Source organism: Gopherus evgoodei, chromosome 2, assembly GCF_007399415.2.
Source record: "Gopherus evgoodei ecotype Sinaloan lineage chromosome 2, rGopEvg1_v1.p, whole genome shotgun sequence".
Lineage (NCBI taxonomy): Eukaryota > Metazoa > Chordata > Testudines > Testudinidae > Gopherus > Gopherus evgoodei.
Genome location: NC_044323.1, coordinates 273,109,283 through 273,131,210, shown reverse-complemented (window position 1 = coordinate 273,131,210; position 21,928 = coordinate 273,109,283). Strand labels below are relative to the sequence as shown.

Sequence of the window (21,928 nt, the reverse complement as noted above, 5' to 3'; positions counted from 1 at the left end):
TGAAGTAGCTGAAGTCGTAGCTGAAGTCGAATATCTAAGATCGAATTACTCACCCATCCAGATGGCGCGGGATCGATGTCCGCGGCTCTCCGTGTCGATTCCGGAACTCCGTTCGGGTTGATGGAGTTCCTGAATCGATGTAAGCGCGCTCGGGGATCGATATATCGATCCCCGAGCAATCGATTTTAACCCGCCGATACGGCGGGTTAGTCTGGACGTGGGCTAACACACAGCAGCTACTTTCTTTTCTATGGGATCTCAGCAACTGGCAATGGAGGAGCTTCATTATCAGAGCTGTGACAGCTGCAAAATCCCACCCACCATTTTGAAAGCAAACCCAGCAAATGCTTCTTATACATTTGGTATGGGTGGCAAAAAGCTCATGTGGGAGTATCTGGACTGATCACAGAAAGTAAAGATTTTTAAGATCAGTAGCTTTATGATAAGTCGTTTTCCCAAATTAACGTAACTGGTAATTTATTTTGTATTTATCTGTTGGTTATCTCTTTTATTTATTACAGAACAACAAGCAGAGATTTTATAGAAGTTAACTGCATTCTTATTTATGACGTTTCACTTTTAATGAATAATTTTACTGATAACTACTGAATTTTTTATAGTGCCATTTATCCATAACAACTATGAAGAGAAAACAGGAACCGCTCTATTGAGCACATCACCGGGGTGGAGAGGAATCTTGAGCTCCTATTGCAAAGACTTACACACATATGTTACTTTATGTGCTCTGAGTGAAATTCTGGTTCCACTGAAATCAATGGAAGTGTTGCCATTTACTTCAATGGTGCCAAAATTTCACCCTAGTGAAGTCCCATTGACTTCAGTGGGGCACTGTGTAGCCACAGAGGGGCTGTCCTCAGGAAACAAGTAGCCTAAAAAGGTAGAACAGTTTAAAGTATTGCCACATGTACAAATCAATGCTAGATGAACAACAGTTATTCCTGACTAACTAATCTAGTCTAAAATATTTATATGGTCCTCAGTATAGCAACACCTCACAACCTTTAATGTATTTATCCTCAAAATGCCCCTGGGAGCTAGGGCAATGCTATTATCCCTATTTACAGATGGAAACTGAGGCACGGAGAGACTAGGTGACCTGTCTAAGGTTATGCAGGAAGTCTGTGGCCAAGTAGGGAATTGAACTTGGGTCGCCAGAGTAGGGCCCTAACCGCTAGTACATCCTTCTTCTCAGTGTGGTATTAGTAGGCCCTAGCATCACACTATTTCCTTCTGAAACCCACCAAAGGGACGTAAGTCAGCTGAGGATGTTATTGATGCCATTACTGAGTCAGAGATAAGATTTAAATAAGGCTTTTACCTAAAATCATCCACAAATAGTAATGTAGCAACTTTTCTGATTTGCAATATTTATCCTCAAACTAGATTGCTCCCCCTCCCCCAAGTACGTAGTATGGATTAAGAGGCAATTTTACAAACACTATCAAAATGAATACTTTTAAGTTAAAAACCACAGACAAATCAAATTAGTGTACTTAAAACAAACGATAGGTCATCTGTGCACTGTGAAATACAGTAAGCTAAAATATGTCTTTGCTTACTTTCCAGCTGCAAAGTAACAGCTGTCATCTTGCTTTAAAGGAAAAGTCTGCACTTTTTATTTAAAGATCCTGGAATTATCAGTGTTCTATGTCCATTTTGTAAGCTACATAGTCATCTGAAAGTACAATACTGATACAGTATCAATATATCTATATGCACAGAGTGGGTTTGATCACTCTTTCACTTCTATTGTATAAAAGTAAATGAATGGAGTTACACTGGCATAAAAGGAGAATCAGGCTCTCACAATTATTTGCACTTACATAAGGCGTTGATATGAGTTAAAAGGGCACCAGTATCAAGGTTGGTACTGTGTTCCCCAAGCAAGAATCAGCATTTACCCACAAGTATCAAATGGGAATGGGAAATAACTGTTATTCCAGACATCACATTATGTGACAAGTATCTCAAACCTCTCCCTTCCCAAGGCGGGGATGAGGAAATTATTTGTACTACTTCTGGGCCTAACTGGCTTGAGGTGTGACACCAGAAAGGGAACCCAACCCTCCTGCATAGCAACGTATAGCACTACCATTAAGCCACAGAGTAGCTAGCCCACTACTCTGAACCTGCTATATGCTCCTAACTGAACAGAACAAAATACAGTAACTCCTCACTTAACATTGTAGTTACGTTCCTGAAAAATACACACACACACACACACACACACACACACACACACACACACACACACACACACACACACACACACACACACACACAATAAGTTTTAAACAAACGATTTAATACTGGCACACAGCGATGATGATTGTGAAGCTGGGTGGAGGTGGTGAAGTCAGAGGGTGGGATATTTCCCAGGGAATGCCTTACTGCTAGACGATGATCTAGCACTCGGCTGAGCCCTCAAGGGTTAACTGGTTGTTAATGTAGCCTCACTCGACAAAGCAGCAGGCATGGAGGGAGGGGAGAGAGCACAGCAGACAGAGACAGAGACATACACTGTGTGTCTGAAAGCAAGAGATGGACATTTCCCCTTTAAGTAGCTGACCCCAATCTTAAGTACACTGCTTTGTTAATTAGATCAGCTTGCTGAGACTGCAGCTGCTGCCTTGAAGCTCCCTCTGTCCTGAACCCTGTCGTATGTACCCCCTGCTCTATGGAAATGGGGAAAGCGGGGTGCAGGAGCAGGGGGAAGGGGTACACCCTGACATTATCCCCCAGCTTTCCCCCTCCCATGCATAGCAAGCAGGAGTCTCTGGTAGCAGCTCCAAGGCAGAGGGAGGGAGCAGCACATGGCAATGGGGGAGAGACAGCTCAATGCCGGCAATTGCTAGCCCACTGGGCAGCTGCAGCACAGGGAAGTTAGGGGAGCAGGGAGCTGATGGGGGAGCTGATGAGGTCCAGTCCACCCTGATTACAAGCCCCCACCAGCTAGCTCCAATGGGTTGCTCTTCCTGCAAGCAGTGGACAAAGCAGGTGGCTGCCAAAGGACGTTATAAGGGAGCATTGCGCAACTTTAAAGGAGCATGTTCCCTAATTGATCAGCAATGTAACAATGAAACAAAGTTAACCGGGACGACTTTAAGCGAAGAGTTACTTTAAAGACATTTTTAAAAAAGACCTAGTGTTAATCATGATGTATAAGCCCCATATACATTTACTGCATCTATTTTTAATTCCACAGAGCAGATGTTTGGACTCTGACATTCTGAAAGTGTTTCAGTGGTCAGCCCTGTGGATCAAGAACACAAGCATGGTTTCTCTAGCTAAGTAGCTATAAAAAGAATTGCTACTTAGAGACAAGTTTGATTCACAAAGCAAATCTCACTCATCAAACTTAAAGAAGGTGGAGGAATCTTGATTCCAGAGGCCTTTGAAGAGTGATCAAAGAGTCACCTACCGTCCAGCCACTGATACTTTGCAACTCGACTATAACTACCACAAGAAACCCGCCTTCCTCATGGTATTAGAGTATCACACAAATGTAATTCTTCATATTACTCAAGATGGCATCAAGGACATTTTGTACTGGGGGACACATTCTGCCCTGTTTGAAGAAAAAAGTGAGAGCATTTCCACAGGTCTCTAAAACTAACAGGAAAGTAAAAAGTGTATACTATATTTAGCCCTTTGAAATTCACATCTGTATGCATTTACCATATTCAAGCTTCCAGCAAATATACACTGTATTTAACATTTACATATTTGCATGTATAGGTCTTTGCTTGCACATTTGTCTGTTTTATGCTCATCCAGAACAATCCGTCATTTCCTTACCAGGCAAAACATGGACTGGCAGAGCAACCATAATAAGCATTACTTAAAGGAAAAATTGAGCTTTTTGGTTGAGAAACCAAAAACTAGTCACTATCTCCCTGGGAAGAAACCATTCCTAGTAGCATTTGTTCATTAAGTTTTCTATTAGGGAAATTATCCTTTCTGAGGTTATCACAGTTCAGGGCAACTGCGCCTGTATTCCCACCCTCCATGATCCCCCCAAAGGCACCTACTCTAGGCTCTCAACTCTTCAGCTATCAGCTCTCTTGGGCAGAAAACTGCGTCTCTCTCCCTCCTGACCAGGGCTTTTCCAGATGCACATCTCTTTGCCTATACAGTGATATCCCCAGTAAGCCAGACTGCTTAAAAGGCCAGCACTTGCAATTTGCCTTCTCTCCAGATACTATGAATTACAATTCATCACAGAGCTCTTTCTAAGGAAGCACATTTATTCTTAAAGTGAAAAGATTACAGAGAAAGCATATTAAAAACAATAGAAGAACCCACATGCATGCCAAAAAGCCTACCAGAAGTCATTCATCAATCTTATGAGGCTCCATAGGTTAAGTCCTTCCAACCCTTCCACAAGGACTGGAGCGCTCCCCCACCCCCTTGAACAGAAGGTCCTGTCTGTACGCTGTTTCAGAAAGAAGGATCTGAGTCAGTTTAAACTCAGGCTATTTATCCAAAAGTCATAGAAACATAGAAGATTAGAGCTGGAAGAGACCTCAGGAGGTCATCTAGTCCAACCCTCTGCTCAAAGCAGGACCAACACCAACTAAATCATCCCAGCCAGGGCTTTATCAAGCCAGGCCTTAAAAACCTTTAAGGATGGAGATTCCACCACCTCTCTAGCTAACCCATTCCAGTATTTCACCACCCTCCTAATCAAACAGTTTTTCCTAATATCTAACCTAGACCTCCCCCACTGCAACTTGAGATCATTGGGAACAAAGGGTAGGAATTAATGGTAAATTCTCAGAATGGAGAGGGGTAACTAGTGGTGTTCCCCAAGGGTCAGTCCTAGGACCAATCCTATTCAAATTATTCATAAATGATCTGGAGAAAGGAGTGAACAGTGAGGTGGCAAAGTTTGCAGATGATACTAAACTGCTCAAGATAGTTAAGACCAAAGCAGACTGTGAAGAACTTCAAAAAGATCTCACAAAACTAAGTGATTGGGCAACAAAATGGCAAATGAAATTTAATGTGGATAAATGTAAAGTAATGCACATTGGAAAAAATAACCCCAATGATATATACAATATGATGGGGGCGAATTTAGCTACAACTAATCAGGAAAAAGATCTTGGAGTCATCGTGGACAGTTCTCTGAAGATGTCCACGCAGCGTGCAGAGGTGGTCAAAAAAGCAAACAGGATGTTAGGAATCATTAAAAAAGGGATAGAGAATAAGACTGAGAATATGTTATTGCCCTTATATAAATCCATGGTACGCCCACATCTCGAATACTGTGTACAGATGAGGTCTCCTCACCTCAAAAAAGATATACTGGCACTAGAAAAGGTTCAAAAAAGGGCAACTAAAATGATTAGGGGATTGGAGAGGGTCACATATGAGGAAAGATTAAAGAGGCTAGGGCTCTTCAGCTTGGAAAAGAGGAGACTAAAGGGGGATATGACAGAGGTATATAAAATCATGAGTGATGTGGAGAAAGTGGATAAGGAAAAGTTATTTACTTATTCCCAAAATACAAGAACTACGGGTCACCAAATGAAATTAATAGGCAGCAGGTTTAAAACAAATAAAAGGAAGTTGTTCTTCACGCAGCGCACAGTGAACTTGTGGAACTCCTTACCTGAGGAGGTTGTGAAGGCTGGGACTATAACAGCGTTTAAAAATGAACTGGATAAATTCATCGTGGTTAAGTCCATAAATGGCTATTAGCCAGGATGGGTAAGGAATAGTGTCCCTAGCCTCTTTTTGTCAGAGGATGGAGATGGATGGCAGGAGAGAGATCACTTGATCATTGCCTGTTAGCTTCACTCCCTCTGAGGCACCTGGCATTGGCCACTGTCGGCAGACAGATACTGGGCTAGATGGACCTTTTGTCTCACTCAGTACGGCCGTTCTTATGTTCTTATGCTTCTTCTTCTTTCATCTGCCACCACTGAGAACAGCTACACTCCATCCTCTTTGGAAGCCCTCTTCAGAGAGTTGAAGGCTGCTATCTAATCCTCCCTCACTCTTCTCTTCTGCAGACTAAATAAGCCCAGTTCCCTCAGCCTCTCTTCATAAGTCATGTGCCCCATCCCCCTAATCACTTTTGTTGCCCTCCGCTAGACTCTCTCCAATTTGTCCACATCCTTTCTGTAGTGGGGGCCCAAAACTGGATGCAGTACTCCAGATGTGGCCTCACCAGTGCTGAATAGAGGGGAATAATCAATTCCCTCAATCTGCTGGTAATGCTCCTACTAATGCAGCCTAATATGCCGCTAGCCTTCTTGGTAACAAGGGCACACTGTTGACTCATATCCAGCTTCTCGTCCACTGTAATCCCAGGTCCTTTTTTGCAGAACTACTGCTTAGCCAGTCCAGGACAATCCCTAGCTATTCTGGGAACCTACGCAGCCCCCCCATGGGGGGGCAGGGCTGGCTTGGGGGCTAGGAGGAAACCACTCCCCAGCACTCACTGGCAGCATGGCTTGGGCCAGGTTTGCACTTCCTAGCACCAAAGAGTGCAGGCCTGGCCATGCTGCAGAGCTCAGGGGAGTGGGTGTGGGGTTGGGGTTGGGGCTGGGAAGGGGCAGAGCAGGGGTGGGGGCCATGGGAAGAGCCGGAGCGGAGGCTGGGGCGTGCGTACTTTGCGTATGGGTAAGGGTGGCCCTGAGCCAGTCAGTCCCCAGCCTGTAGCAGTGCATAGGATTCTTCCATCCTAAATGCAGGATTCTGTACTTGTCCTTGTTGAACCTCATCAGATTTTGGCCCAATTCTCCAATTTGTCTAGGTCACTCTGAACCCTATTCCTATCGTCCAGCTTATCTACCTCTCCCCTCAGCTCTGTGTGAAAACTTCTTTCTTTGTCTGCCAGTCTCTGGAGAATCTAGTTTGAACTAGCATATGTGAGCATCCCCAGGAAGCAGTACATTTTGGGGGAGGGAGAGGCACACAACTTTGCTGATTTGCCTTAATCCCCACCCACTGTTTTTAGTTCCTGGAGGAGCTGTGATAGCCCTCCCCCATGGAGTCGAACACAGTCATACATAAACCATTCATTTAAAACAGTGGACCCCAAAGATATCGAATAGGGTAGCAACGGCTGTCACATCTCCTCCCTAGAGAGGTTACATTTAATCCCACACCACAATAATACATAAACAATATAATAAGGTCTTTCAAGGATATTGCAGGAACATTGCCATATCCGTTGCAAAGGTTTCTTCCACCTTTTTTGAAACGACTGGTAACTGGTCCTCCAGCACTTCCTATGTTGTCAGTGTAGCACTTTCTACATAGTCACTACACCTATCCCAGCAAAGCTCTGGCATTATACAGTTTGGTTCTGATATGCTTATTTCAGACAAAAGCATATGAGAAAGTTTTGTATCATTCTGACCCCACTTCATTTTCACCAGATCAGGCCTCTTTTGCAGATATGTCATCACATAGTGTAAGACCTGTGTGTGGCCATAGAACTGCAAACTTTTTAAACAGCAAAACCCCCAGTGAATGAACAGTTTACAGCTGAGTCTCTTAATAATTATTAATTATCTCCTAGTGTTCACCAATGTGCTAGCTAGGAGCTTCACAGAAACGGCACAGAAAAGGTTCCTGCCCCAGAAGAGCTTAAAATCCACACCTGCAAACCCCTGCAAACACTTACTGCGGAGGGGAAGGGATTATTCATTATTCATCATTTAACTCTTTATATGTTTTTGTAAACTTAAAATTGGCACCACATAACACCACAATCTCTTCCTTTGAAATTAACAGATAAATACTGGGTGGATCAGGTTTGCTGTGAGATTGCACCAGCTTCTCCTGTCATAAAACCCACTGCAGGTTTCAGACTGCTAGAACATCTAACAAGCAAAGAGGTTGCATTGGAGTAAAGCAGGGCCACAACCTCTTTTCTGCCAGAGATGGCTGGGTTTTGGGAACAGAGCTGCCCAAATAGTGGGAAGTGCTGGACAAGAAGAGAAGAGAGGTTGTAGCAAGGACAGCCAGAGACACTGGGTCAGCACCCTCCCTCAGTGACTCCTAAACAGCAGTGCAAGTAGGGTGGTACAGTACGCCTTACCAGCTAGGTATTTATAGCTGGTACCACGTAACAGAAAGACACAGGAGGAGCAGAACATGGGGCCACCAGGCAGCCCCACGCCAGCAACTCCTCCGGCGCCACTGTACTGCCCCCAGCCTTGCCCCCACCCCCAGCCCTGTTCGCTGGCAGGGCTGCTGTACAAACGGAGGAGACCCTGCATAAAAGGGCTGGGGCAGTAGAGCCGCTCCAGAGGAGCGGCTGGCCTGGGGTGCCCAGCAGGCCCATGTTCTGCTCCTTTCACTGCTGCGGTTCTGAAGTCTCCAGTGCAACAGGAGGAGGACAGAGCCCCCTGGGGGCTGGATCATGGGGAGGGGATGGGGAGAGCATGGGGGCCCCAGGCTGGGATTGGGAGGAGTCACGTGGAGGGTCATGTGAGGAGGTCACATGCCCCCATTAGCTGCTGCCCCCCTCGTACTGGTAAGAAATGGATTCCACTTGCACCACTGCTCCTAAAGAGCCCCAATGAAAGACAAAACTGCCCCTCTCCAGATAGAAGCAAAACCTAAATATTATAGTTTTATTCTAGATTTAAACCCTTACTCTCTCTCTCTTCCCAGCCAAAAAAAATGTTAAGTCCGTGAAAATATAAACATTGCACACAGAGTCCTAGGTAAAGGTATTCTGGAAATGCAATGCTTATCGCCTAGGACAAGCATTTCCACACAGGCCTGCCAATTCTCAGCAACTAACCACTGACACTTTCCAGCTACGCGTTCCTCTTTCTATTTATGCCTCAGCTATGAGACTATGTAGTTCTGATACCCAATATTCATAGCAGCTAGAACAGTCTTGAAACCAGTGAGCTACACTAGAAACTGGACGGAGATATTTCTGGTAGTATATGTGGCAAGGGAGGAAATTCTGTCCCCTGAAATAAAGGTTGTCTTTAAAGCATCTTCTGAAATCAGTTCTGCACACCATGCCTGTCTCTAATTTATGTAGGTAGCCGTGTCTGCAATGTGGGATGAAGGTGCCAAGATACACAGCCAACTCTTCAGAGCATTTTTTCAGCTATTCTGTGCCAGGTGTGCAAAGAGAAAAAAAAAATTCTTTGTCACTCAGTCACGCTTAGCCTCAAAGAGCTGAAGCCATTGGCTGGTTATAAATTAAGAAGTCTGTTAAGAATTACTGTTGAAAAAAGAAAAGATAAACCACAGAAAGTGTGTCTTTCTAGTCCAGCATATGAAAAGAAGCAGAGATTCAGATGAAGAATACAAGGGCCTGATTCGTCACTCCATTACACCAATTTTATTCTGGTGTAACTTCACTGATTTTATTAAACTGATGTAACAGAGTAGATAATCAAATTCAGTTCAGCCAGCACAGGGCAGAATCTGCCCTGGTATAAAACCAACAAATTCAACTAAGTTACACTTGGAATGAATTTGGCCCCTTATTAACAAAAACACAGACAAGATATTTAGGCCCTGATCCAGCAAAGCATTTACACACATGCTGAACTTCAAGCACAGAAGTAGGTCAGTTGAAGTCAATGGGACTACCCTGTCTCTTTCACCAATAAAAGTTGGTTCAATAAAAGGAAAAGTCTTGTAATTTTTAAATGCACACCTAAAAAAAATAGGGAGCAATCTTATTCACAGACTTTTCTGTGACATTCTTCACCACAGTATCAGGGCACGTCACACACACAGATGGATTTAGTGTAACACCACTGCTGTGATATAGGGAAACTGAGGCAGAGATGGATTTAGGGGCTAGACCTCTCCCCCGGACTTAGGAAGCCCATGAAAGGGAAAGGTACAATTGAATTCCCTGCACCAAAGAGAGTGGTTTTGTCTTCGGTGCCTTCCCCTGCTTTCACACACCCCTATCAATATGGCTTTTCCTGTTGCCTCATATACAAATGCAGCTCCCATTTTGTTCTGGCTTTCCCAATACTTGATTTACATCAAAGAGATAGGTGAGGGAGGTAATATCTTCTATTGGACCAACTTCTGTTGGTGAAAGATACAAGCTTTCGAGCTTACACAGAGCTCTTCTTTGGAACCTGGAAACATACTGTGGGCTGGTCTACACTACGGGGGAAAATCGATCTCAGATAAGCAACTTCAGCTACATGAATAACGTAGCTGAAGTCGAAGTATCTAAGATCGAATTACTCACCGTCCTCACGGCGCGGGATTGATGTCCGCGGCTCCCCATGTCAACTCCGCAACTCCGTTGGGGTTGGTGGAGTTCCAGAATCAATATAAGCACGTTCGGGGATCGATATATCGCGTCTAGATGAGACGCGATATATCGATCCCCGAGCAATCGACTGCTACCCGCCGATACGGCGGGCAGTGAAGACGTAGCCTCAGAGTGCTACAGAGAAATACAAGAGGTGAAACAGATTGTTTAGCATAAGTAGTTAACACATATTTCAAGTGGACCTTGAATGGTCCCTTGAAATATGTAACTACTTATGATAAACATTCTGTTCCACCTCGCATTTAGCTGTGACACTCTGTGTAAGCTCAAAAGCTTGTCTCTCTCTCCAACAGAAGTTGGTCCAATCAAAGATATTACCTCACTCATCTTCTCTCTCTAATATCTTGGGACTGACATGGCTGCAACAATACTGCATATATCAGAGAGCTAGGCAGACTGGCAAATCAACATTCCTTTGTCTTGAACGAACTTGTTAATCAGCTGTGCCTGGTTACACGGTTTAAACATTCTTAGTATATTCATACAACAATTTAACTGTTGCCCACACATACAATGTGCAAAGCTTATAATAACCAGTTTAATATAAGCTTTCTTTTGATACCTCACACAACATTCTTCATAGGTAAATACTATGACAGCAATGTGATAGGTGTAGTGAGTTTGTCAGGCCTGATAGCAGTTCACTACTCTGTGTCAGCAGCTAATGGGCCTCTTTGTCACAGGGTCCATTCCCACATCAGCCAGTTAGGAAGAGGGTGAGTGTGTATATGCTACATTCCTGAAGGGTGTGTAGCAGGCTATGTACTCCCTCAGGCAGCGGGAGAGGGGAGTGGACGGAAGGTGTCTCCTCCCACTGCCTCTCCGTGGAGAGGTGCAGCTCCACACTACCCATAAAGCAGGGCTGTGTTGAACAGGCATAATCTAGCCCTAAGTGATTTTCCCAAAATTCCCTAGGAAAACTGGGGTAGAACTGGGATTAGAATCCCTATCAGGTCTTAATTGCAAGACCATCCTTCCTCTTTAAATACACTTCTGTCTGAGCAAGAGGTAAAAGACCACTGCTGCTACTTGCTCCTGGGCAGAAAATGAATGATGGAAGAAGTAGCCAGATCTTCAGAAGCATGTTCTCTAATTTGGTGAAATGGTATTTCTCCCACCCAGTTTCACGGACTGTAACAACAGTCAAAAGATATTCATATTATAACAGTAGTTAAGACTAAATTATTTTATGTCAGATTTACCTCTATACCCAGGCAGAACTCTATTTCATGTTTCATGACCTTCTCATAAACAATCTAGGGAAATGCAACCCAGATTGAGCTACTATAAGGTGGGTGCATAACTGGTTGGAAAATCATTCCCAGAGAGTAGTCATCAGTGATTCACAGTCATGCTGGAAAGGCATAACGAGTGGGGACCCACAGAGATCAGCTCTAGGTGTGGTCCTGTTCAATATCTTCATCAATGATTTAGATAATGGCATAGAGAGTACACCTATAAAGTTTGTGGATGATACTAAACTGGGAGGTATTGCAAGTGCTTTGGATAGCATTATAATTCAAAATGATCTGGACAAACTAGAAAAATGGCCTGAAGTAAATAGGATGAAATCGTCAATATGGACAAATGCAAAGTACTCCACTTAGGAAGGAACAATCAGCTGCACACATATAAAATGGGAAATGACTGCCTAGAAAGGACTACTGTGGAAAGGGATCTGAAAGTCATAGTGGACCACAAGCTAAATATGAGTCAACAGTGTAACACTGTTGCAAAAAAAGAGAACATCATTCTGGGATGTATTAGCAGGAATGTTGTAAGCAAGACATGAGAAGTAATTCTTCTGCTCTACTCCATGCTGATTAGGCCTCAACTGGAGTACTGTGTCTAGTTCTGGTCGCCACATTTCAGGAAAAATGTGGACAAATTGGAGAAAGTCCAGAGAAGAGCAACAAAAATGATTAAAGGTCTAGAAAACATGACCTATGAGAGAAGATTAAAAATACTGGGTTTGTTTAGTCTGGAAGAGAGAAGACTGAGAGGGGACATAACAGTTTTCAAGTACATAACAGGTTGTTACAAGGAGGAGGGAGAAAAATTGTTCTTATCCTCTGAGGACAGGACAAGAAGCAATGGGCTTAAATTGCAGCAAGGGAGGTTTAGGTTGGACATTAGGAAAAACTTCCTAACTGTCAGGGTGTTAGAGTTAATAAACTGGAATAAATTGCCTAGGGAGGTTGTGGAATCTCCATCATTGGAGATTTTTAAGAGCAGGTTAGACACACACCTGTCAGGGATAATCTAGAGATAATACTTAGTCCTGCCATGAGTGCAGGGGACTGGACCAGATGACCTCTTGAGGTCCCTTTCAGTCCTAAGATTCTATAATTCTATATAATTCTTTTTCAACATGGGACAGCAAACTAGGTAGTCATGTTATGGCCCTTTTAAATTTCACTTAGCTATTATGTTTGCTTATGAAAGAAGTGTTTTGATACGTTACAAGTCAGAATGGTTTTCTGTGAAAGCCTTATGCACCTACTGAAGAGAAGAGATCAGCCAATGTCCCTTAATGTTTCATTATAAGTGCCAAATAACAAGGAAGAAAATTAATCACTTTCTGTAAAGAAACTGAGAAATACCTTGGAGAGCTATTGATTGTACCAGACTACACTACATTGCTTCCAAATGCATTTATGCTAAATGGCAACAATGATTTGACTCAGGAGATTCTGCAGCATCAAATCTTTTCTTTTCTTTTTTGGTAGAGTCACTTTTTATCTCTCCACAAATACTTCCAAATGACAAAACCAATCCTATCTGCTTTACATGGGTTTCCTTCATCAAGCCTTGATCCTGCAAGCACATAAGCATGTGAACTTGAGAGGGACTACTCAAGCACACAAAGTTACTCACATGCTTGGGATTCACAGAATCAGGGTCTTAGGAACTAACACAAAACTTCATCTTTGAGAAAAATTGTGTTAATAAAAAATTCCAGGTAAGACTCTGAGGTTTTCAAACCTACTTAAAGGTTTTCATTTTAAATCACACACAAAAATACCCAAAGAGGCAGGGTTTTGTGCAAGCTCAGCACTTTCCCTCCACCAGATTAGTGATATGAATGTGTATACAACTGTCAAGTAACCACTTATGAATCATGAATGCTTCCCTTTGCCAACCAGCTACCAAGGATTTTGTGTGGCTTGATTAGATCTTGTTAAATGTTCACAAGTGGACTAACTTTCAAAAGATAGGAAGCATTTCCCCACCACTCCTTGTAATTAAATGGAAATGTTCCTTTACAAAAGCACACACAGAAAAATTTGCCCGTTCTATTGAACAACTTGCCCTCCTTCTCCAGGAATGTCAATGGAGATTTTGTGTAAGGCCAGATCTAAACTACAGACCTACATCGGTATAACTACATCGCTCAGGGATGTGGATAATCCACACCCCTGAGGAACATAGTTATACCGACCTAACCCCTCACCCCGTGTAGACGGGAGAGCTTCCCAACATAGCTATATATATAGCTTCCCAATATAGCTACTGCCTCTCGGGAAGGTGGATTAACTGTACCAATAGGAGAAGCTCTTCTATCAGCATAGAAGTATGTTCACTTAAGCACTATGGTAGCACTGCTGCATCAGTGTAGCTGTGCTGATGCAGCATTTTAAGTCTAGATCTGCCCTAAGCCTATGTCCTTGCCACTTATCATTCTGGGTGAAATGGACACACACAGGAGAGCTAAGAGAGTAGGTGTGCTATCTTTGGGAAGTAAATGCATAATCAGTTACACAGATTTAATGCTGTTTTATTAGCAGAACTCAAGCATCCTGCTCCTTACTCTGAGTCTCAGCACCTGAGTCCCATCCAACAGTGTTGGGGTCCTTAGATCACCTTAAAGGGAACATCATTACAATGGATTTTCTGCCTGGAACAATGGAGAGGTCTGAATTTACTCACCAGCATGTAGGCATGTCAAGGGGCACCTCTGCAGCTGCTACTCCAGTCCCTGCACTAGGAAGGGGCAAAAAATTCACTTTACATATTCACTGCCAAACGTTTGTGGTCGGTGAAGGCATGACCCCTACTTCTACCACATCATAAGCAATGATGGTCTAGAGCCTCTGAATACAAGAATGCTCAGTCTCCTTTGCACCCACTCAGCAACTGCCCACACAGAACTGTTAGAATTCCTCAGCTTTGGGACGTTTCCAGGGCCCCTACATGCTTGAGTGAATTTCTCTCTTAGTGCTTATTCTACTTCCTCTTGAATGTGTTGTGCAATCTCCTCTTCCTGCCTCTTTGCCTAGTACTTCAATTCCCAGGAGCACAATAGTTACTGGCCTTTTACATATAACTCAGATGTTCCAAAAAGTAACAGAAACGGAATCAACAAGAAGGCTATTATTAGCATGGATGTATTTTATTCTACACAATTTAAGCTGCTTCAGTTGTTTTTCGAGAATGAAAAGAAATCCTCTAAAACTGTTAATTTTTTAATTTAATGGAACTCCATCCCCTTAAGTCACTTATTTTCCAAACATCAAGTATATTCAAGCAGTTTGTCTTTCAAATGCCCCTTTGATCAATTTACAAAGATTTTCTATAAAACCTAAAATCAACAGAAAAATCCTATGATTTTATTCCGTGCTACAACCATGTGGCCTCCTCCTGGGCACCTCCTCAGGGCAACCCTGCAGGTGGTGCCTCACCTCAGTTTCCCTCTTGATTCCTCAAATAAACTCAGTACAGCCTTCAAATTACAAAAATAGCCCTATTTGCAGGGGAATTAATTACCAAAAGTCGCACTACCATAAACCAGAGCTGCTGTCCCCAACCCAGTCCAAATACTACATGTATCTCAACACCAAGTTCGGCTCCAACCTCTCTCAACACAACTCACCCCAGTTCCCAGTGTCTCTCAGCAGACCTCACTCCAGTTCCCAGGTAGGCTCCAGCTTCTCTTATCAGACCTCACTCCAGTTCCCAGTACAGTTTCAGTGTCTCTCATCGCACCTCAACTCAGCTCCTCTTTAGCTGAGGTGTTTCTCTACACTGTTGCCTCCCCACGCATGGTTACAATTTTTGCGGAGACCTCACTGGGCTCATCCCTGCACCATTCCTCAGTCTTCAGGCCTCTCTGGCTTCAGCCCTCCAGTGCAGAGAGCCAGGCATCTCCATCTGCTACTTTCAGCCTTCAGGCCTCTTTGGCCTGGGAAAGTCTGCAGGTGACTCCCTTCCTCTCTCACCATTTTGATCTGGCTCCATGGCTCAACAAGGGAATTTTCACCACTCCTTCCTCCTTAAAGCTCTCAGCCCGCCTCTGGCCTTTCTCTGAGCTCTCATGACTCTCCATTTCTTAATCGTGATTTTTTTCATGAATCTCACACTATCTGAGGTGAAATCCTGGCCCCATGGATGTTAATGAGAATTTTGCCACTGACTTCCATGGGACCAGGATTTCACCCTTGGTGTTTTTCTTAAAGCTCCAGCTTCTTGAATCAAGTGATTGCATGAGCATCTCAGCTTTCATTTAAAATAAATAAGTTTCTAACTCTCATGGTCACAGAGAAAAGCCTGAAAATGTGAAACAAGTGCACCCTATCTTCCTACAATAGTTACATGGCTCCTATCACCATAATATCTGAACACTAATCATTATCATTATAACCCTTCTGTGAGATACCGAAATACTATTATCCCATTTTACAGCTAGAGAACTGAGGCACTAAAATGAAATGACTTGCCCTAGATCACACAAGAAGTCTGCAGCAGAGTAGAAAATTGTCTCCCGAATCCGTGGCTAGTGTCCTAACCATAGAACCTTCCTTCCTCTCAATCCTAAAGGCGGAGAAATCAGAAGGCAAATAAAAATAACCCCAAAATTTAGTTTTAAAATTCTCATGATTTTTAATCCAAGATCATGATTTTAGGGCCTGACTCATTATTTTTAAATGACGGGTTGCCAATACTAGAGTTGCATTCTACACAGATAGAGTAGGGTTGCCAACTCTTACTGAAGCTATTCCAGAAGTTTTTTTTTTCTCCAACATAACATTGTCATTTTCTTAAAATATCCTATTAAAATCTCTTGGATTGCTTTCAACAGTCACTGGAGGATTGATAGTGATCCTGAGAAACTCCAGGCCAATCCTAGAGAGTTGGCAACTATATGATAGAGTCATATCTCATACCAAGGCTCCCATTTACTGCTCAAATTTAAAGATGGGCAAAATTGGGCCCTTTCTTTTCTTCACTGTGAATTTTAACTTGACATTTTCAGCACCTTGACAACTTACAACAGGCAACAGTGATGAAGAAGAATGGCAGTTACCTCACATTATGGAGAAAATAAAAGATTTTTCTGGTCACAAACATCCACTAAATAATTTAGCCTCATCTGTTTTTCCTGAATGACTTTATAATGCTCTTTTTATGTTACCCAAATGGTGATAATTTTTAAAGTCCTTTAATTTCCATGTCAGTTCCTTCTTCAGGCTTCTGTACTCATAATGTTTCCACACAATGCATTTGGTGTGTGTACGATTTAATGCTACTTTTCGTTTCTTTATACCTAAGTTTCTCTTTTTGCACTGACCATGCAGCAAATATATCAGCTCAGGTTCTCCCTTTAAACTAAATTACTCACAGCCAGCTGCTGAGTTCATTCAGTTGAATCCTTAGAAGTCAAGAAGCAACAAACTGCTTCCTATGCCATAAAATTATATTCTACAGTCTGTAACAAATTTGGGTAATAATCAGTTGGATGGATAATTTACACAATTATTATGATCTTGCTTGAAATTGTTCTACATACTTGCCGAATCACTTGCTGTGAATAATCAGTGGCGTACAGCTCTTCAAAAGCAACTGACATTATTTGATATTCTAAATTTGAACAAATTTTATTGGTTTCTCTTCCCTGACTGGGTTAGCATAAATTCTAGAATCAGGTTTCTGAGGCAAACACCATTTCAAATTAAAAATTTGCTTCCTCTGAATATTCTGTAATAGTCATTTAAATTAAATTAATTAAATTAAAATTAACTGTTTCCATGATGTGTATTATAATTATGTGTTAGGTTTTTCTAGTACAGCCGCACTGGCAATGTGTAAGGCTCTGTGTAAAACCAGGAATACACAGTCCCTGCTCCAATGTGCTTGCATCCTTTAAAGACAAAATATACTTACACAGGGAGAAAGAAAGGAATATAATATGCAAACGCTATTTTAAAAAAATCCTGTCAATACATTCCCTTTGTAGACTATACGCAGGAGGAAAAAGGCAAAACGGATGTAAACATATACAAAGCAAATGTGGTTAAAAATTGAGATGAACACTAATAGAAATGTCGTGACAGTATTCATCAGCTCCAGTGGCCTTAACAAGAGGAGACAGTGAAATGAAATAAACAAACAACTGTCTTGGATCTCAAGACAAATGTGGAACTAGAGAATGGTTTACACAAACCATGTAAAAGCCACATAATAGCCAGAAAGGGTAAATATGTCAAAGCTGATCATGTTGAAACTGTTTATAAAGTGAAGGATTCCAGGGGCCATATGGATTCTTCCTGCAAAACATCTCTGAGAAAGAGCCTTTCCTCTCCATCCACCCCCTAAAATTCTGATCCAGAGGCTCATCATTTGATGCCTCAAGGCTTCTCCTCTTCTCTACTCTTGAGAAATGCAAATTTGTCCAGCTCACAACCATTCAAAAACAAAGATAATTTTCCTGGCTAGTCATTTTGACCATGTCACCCCTCTGTTTGCATCCCTCCACTGGCTCTCCCTTCTCCCTCCCATCAAACATAAACTATTCATCTTCACTTTCAAGGCCCTTCACAGCTTATCCCCACCATGTCTATTATCTCTCTCATTGACCACTGGAGATAGTGACTCACATACATACCTGAGCTCAATGGTGCCAAAGCATCTTTGTGCTTTTTCTCATGCTGCCCCTCACATACAGGAGGATCTCCTGGTAAACCTTTGCAAACATATCTCATTGGCCTCCTTCATAACCCTTCTTAAAATTCTCCATTGCTGTGATACCTACAAAAAACTTGATAACAGGCAAAAGGTGTGCTGAGACCACTCTCTAACATGCTGACCAGCCCTGTCTGAGTTTCCTTGTGCTCTCTTGTTTGTCTGTATCAACAGTTGTCTCTTGTCTTCTCTACTTGTAGTCTCTCTGAGGCGTAGACAATCTTTTCGTTGTGTGTTTGTGTAGCACCTAGCCACACGCTACCACAATACAAATTAATAATAATAAATTAATAGTCCAATTTCAAGTAGAGACAGAAACAATTTTAAGAGTAGCTAATTTGCGGAAACATATTTTGCTAAATAATCCATGTTTCCTTCTCTCATACCATTTCTTCTCCCTGACTTTCTACCTCCTCATTCCCAGCATTGCTGTGTTAGGCACAAGAAAGAGTTTTAATGGCTAAAGTTTCACTACCAGTGCTACCAATAACAGACACTGGATACCACACTGTGAATGATTCTAGCACCTCATGTTGTCCCGAGGAGGCTAAAATTCCTTACATTTGTGCATTAATAAAAAGTGCCAAAATTTACAGTTTAATTTTGGGTTTAGCATCTGTGCCTCGGTCTTCCCAACTGTGAAATAAGGACAATGGTACTTACCTACCAGAGTTATTGGGATGATTAACTGAAGCTTCTAAAACACTACTGAGGTATTCAGGGGAAAGACACTATATAAGTACAAAGTATACCAATGTGACATAAACCTCCTGAAAGCCTGAGTCTGTGATCAATTTCATAATTTTTGAAGTTTAAATTCCAGGAAAGGGTCTCATATTAAAGACCTGATTCTCCCCTGCCTTGCACTTTGTACAGCCATTTACACATGTGCAAAGTGAGCGTGAAATGTTATCACTTTGATTTGGTACACAGCATTGAAGAATCAAAAAAGAATCAGACCTCTGATATTTAAAACTCAGCCTTCCTATTTGTACTTAATTTTCAGGCCTAGTCAGGTACTTTTTCAGTTACTTGAAAGTACATTTGATGTCACTGGGATGGCCAAGGATCTGAATGCACCTGCTGGGTGAGGCATTGTTAAAAATAGGCCAGAAGTCACTGCAAAATCATATTGTTTGAAGTTCTGAAAAGAATTTTACATTTTGGAACTGTGTTTTTATATAGGTGGAGCCTATGATGAATCAGTTGCGTAGTTTGTACAACATAGTTTTCAGCACCTATGAAATGGAAAAGTCAATATTTGCCCCTCCTTTTGTATTATATTCTGTAAAGCGTAGAGTAGAAAGATACAGTAGAAACTTTGACTAAGAGAGATGTCAGACTTGGTTGTATGTAAATAGCTTTGCTCATTGTGACCTTAGGGCCAACTTATCTTGCTGTAACACATGTTAGGTTTCAAGATCAACCTTATTTTTAAAAACTGTTGGACTGGAGTCTGAAAATGCTTTATGTTTAAGACTGGACATCCTCATGGTTCTATAGGTCTTTTTTGCAGTGTAGCCATATTCTCAGAACCAAATCCTACCTATTCCCAAACAAGGAGGGACCCATCTGAGGCAGCAGGAATAAGATTTGGGGAGCCCATCCAGTGGTGCAAATGGCTTGCACGTCCCTAAACCCAGCTCTATGAGGTCTCCTTCTTTGTCCCTGCCAGGTTGTGGTGGAAATGAAGAACCTTAGTAAGGCAGAGGGGCAAGGGCTAGTGGGTCCAAATGGCAAAACAGCCACAGGATACTGCCCTCTGAGAAGTAGGGTGTGAAAGCAGCAGTGGTGACTGAAGCCTCAGAGCTGCTTTGCAGTCATTACTCTAACCCTGCCTTCCTTTCTGAGCCCCAAATGGTGGATTCACCAAGCTCAGCCAGTCCAGTATGATGTGGGGGAGAGAGGATTTGTCTTGTAAATAAGACTCTTGCACCTTTAGTGCAGCTATTTTCATATAATCATTCAACTATTACAACTTTGCTGCATGTTACAGAAAGCCAAACTTTGGATCACAACTCTCCGACTGGTTATTTGTGTAGATCAGGGGTTGGCAACCTTTCAGAAGTGGTGTGCCGAGTCTTCATTTATTCACTCTAATTTAAGGTTTCGCGTGCCAGCGATACATTTTAACGTTTTTAGAAGGTCTCTTTCTATGTCTCTAATATATAACTAAACTATTGTTTCATGTAAAGTAAATAACATTTTAAAAATATTTAAGAAGCTTCATTTAAAATTAAATTAAAATGCAGAGCCCCCCGGACTGGTGGCCAGGACCAGGGCAGTAAAATCAGCTCGCGTGCTGCCTTCAGCACACGTGCCATAGGTTGCCTTCTCCTGGTGTAGAGTCTCTGCTGAGGCAAATTTTAACTGTACCCTGCTCCCTGCTCTAAACTGATGAGATTTCTCTCTTTAGTGAACAGGGCTAATTTCATTTCTCTCTGTTGGAACCATCCTTGCTCTCCTTCCTTCACTCACTCTCTCAGTGCTGAGCTCCCAGCTACTGGAGGGTAAGAGGTATCTGTGTTATGTCAGTTACCAATCCAAACAGAAGCAGCACTTCCTTCCTCTCTGGGTTGCCATCTCTTTTCCTATCCCAAATCTCTCTAATTTTACATAAATCTCTCTCTTTCCACAGTTAGATAGTCATATCTTTCTTAATTCTCAAACCTCCTTGGATTTCCTGTGTTTCTCCCTGCTGACACCCTTAGTGTCTGTGTGTCATCTTTCCCCTTCCCCTTTGGTTCCATGCATTTAATTCCTCTTCCTTGTTTCAGAATTTCCAGAAAAGAAGGAGCATGACTGCATATTATTATACCCATAATATCGCACAATAGCACTTTTTTGGCAGCGCAGGACTGTCTAGATTAAAATATTTTATTTTTCTTTAGATCTAAATTGAGTTTCACTTGGCTGTGGCCACTGCTACTGTGCAGGAACATAAGCATAGTCATGCTGCAGATATTTATCCTCAAGGGCTTGGGAAAATATGGGATTTCAATACACAGTTCAAACCCCTCCTCCCCCAACTTAGTAGCAAAACTTGACTTTATTTTAAATATTCATGAATTTGATTAATATTTACATTTAAAGAAAATTGCAGAGACCTTGAGAGAGAAGCTAAATATTTAAAGAGTAATGTATACAAAAAGAAATAAATTACATAAAAACGATGGTAGGATTACACAGTTACCATTTTGGGAGAGCTTTAAAATAATGCAAAAATTAAATTCCCTACAGCAAAATAATCTTGGCTACGTTATCCAGTACATATTGAAGTAAATGTGGTTACACAGCGATAACTAGGAATGCAATTTAGATCATGTTTAATTTGTAGTACATACACTATGTAAAAACCTAAATGGATAGTTTGAATATTGTATATTCTTGTTTACAAAGAAAAATATGAATAAAAGGTAGTGCACATATGGAAGTTAGTATTTCTGTAGAGATCTTAACTGTTGCATTTCCTGACATTATTAACTTTGCAAGCTAATGTTATGTTTATGTAGGCTTTTTTGGCAATCAATCTTCTAGGGTGCTATTATAGAGTATACAATTCCTGGAAGCTCAGGTACACTTCTTGAAACCACCACATGAACTAATCCTGCCTTGCTGATGCCTCTTAACTTTGGCCTTCCCACTCCCTGTACCAGC

The 21,928-nt window shown here is 42.0% G+C and overlaps 1 protein-coding gene across 3 annotated transcripts in view; it reads right to left on the bottom strand.

The window, feature by feature from the left end:
- The window catches only part of DEPTOR (DEP domain containing MTOR interacting protein), a 110,610-nt gene that overhangs the window by 79,719 nt on the left and 8,963 nt on the right, over window positions 1-21,928 (bottom strand). The gene's annotated exons all lie outside the window — the stretch shown is intronic.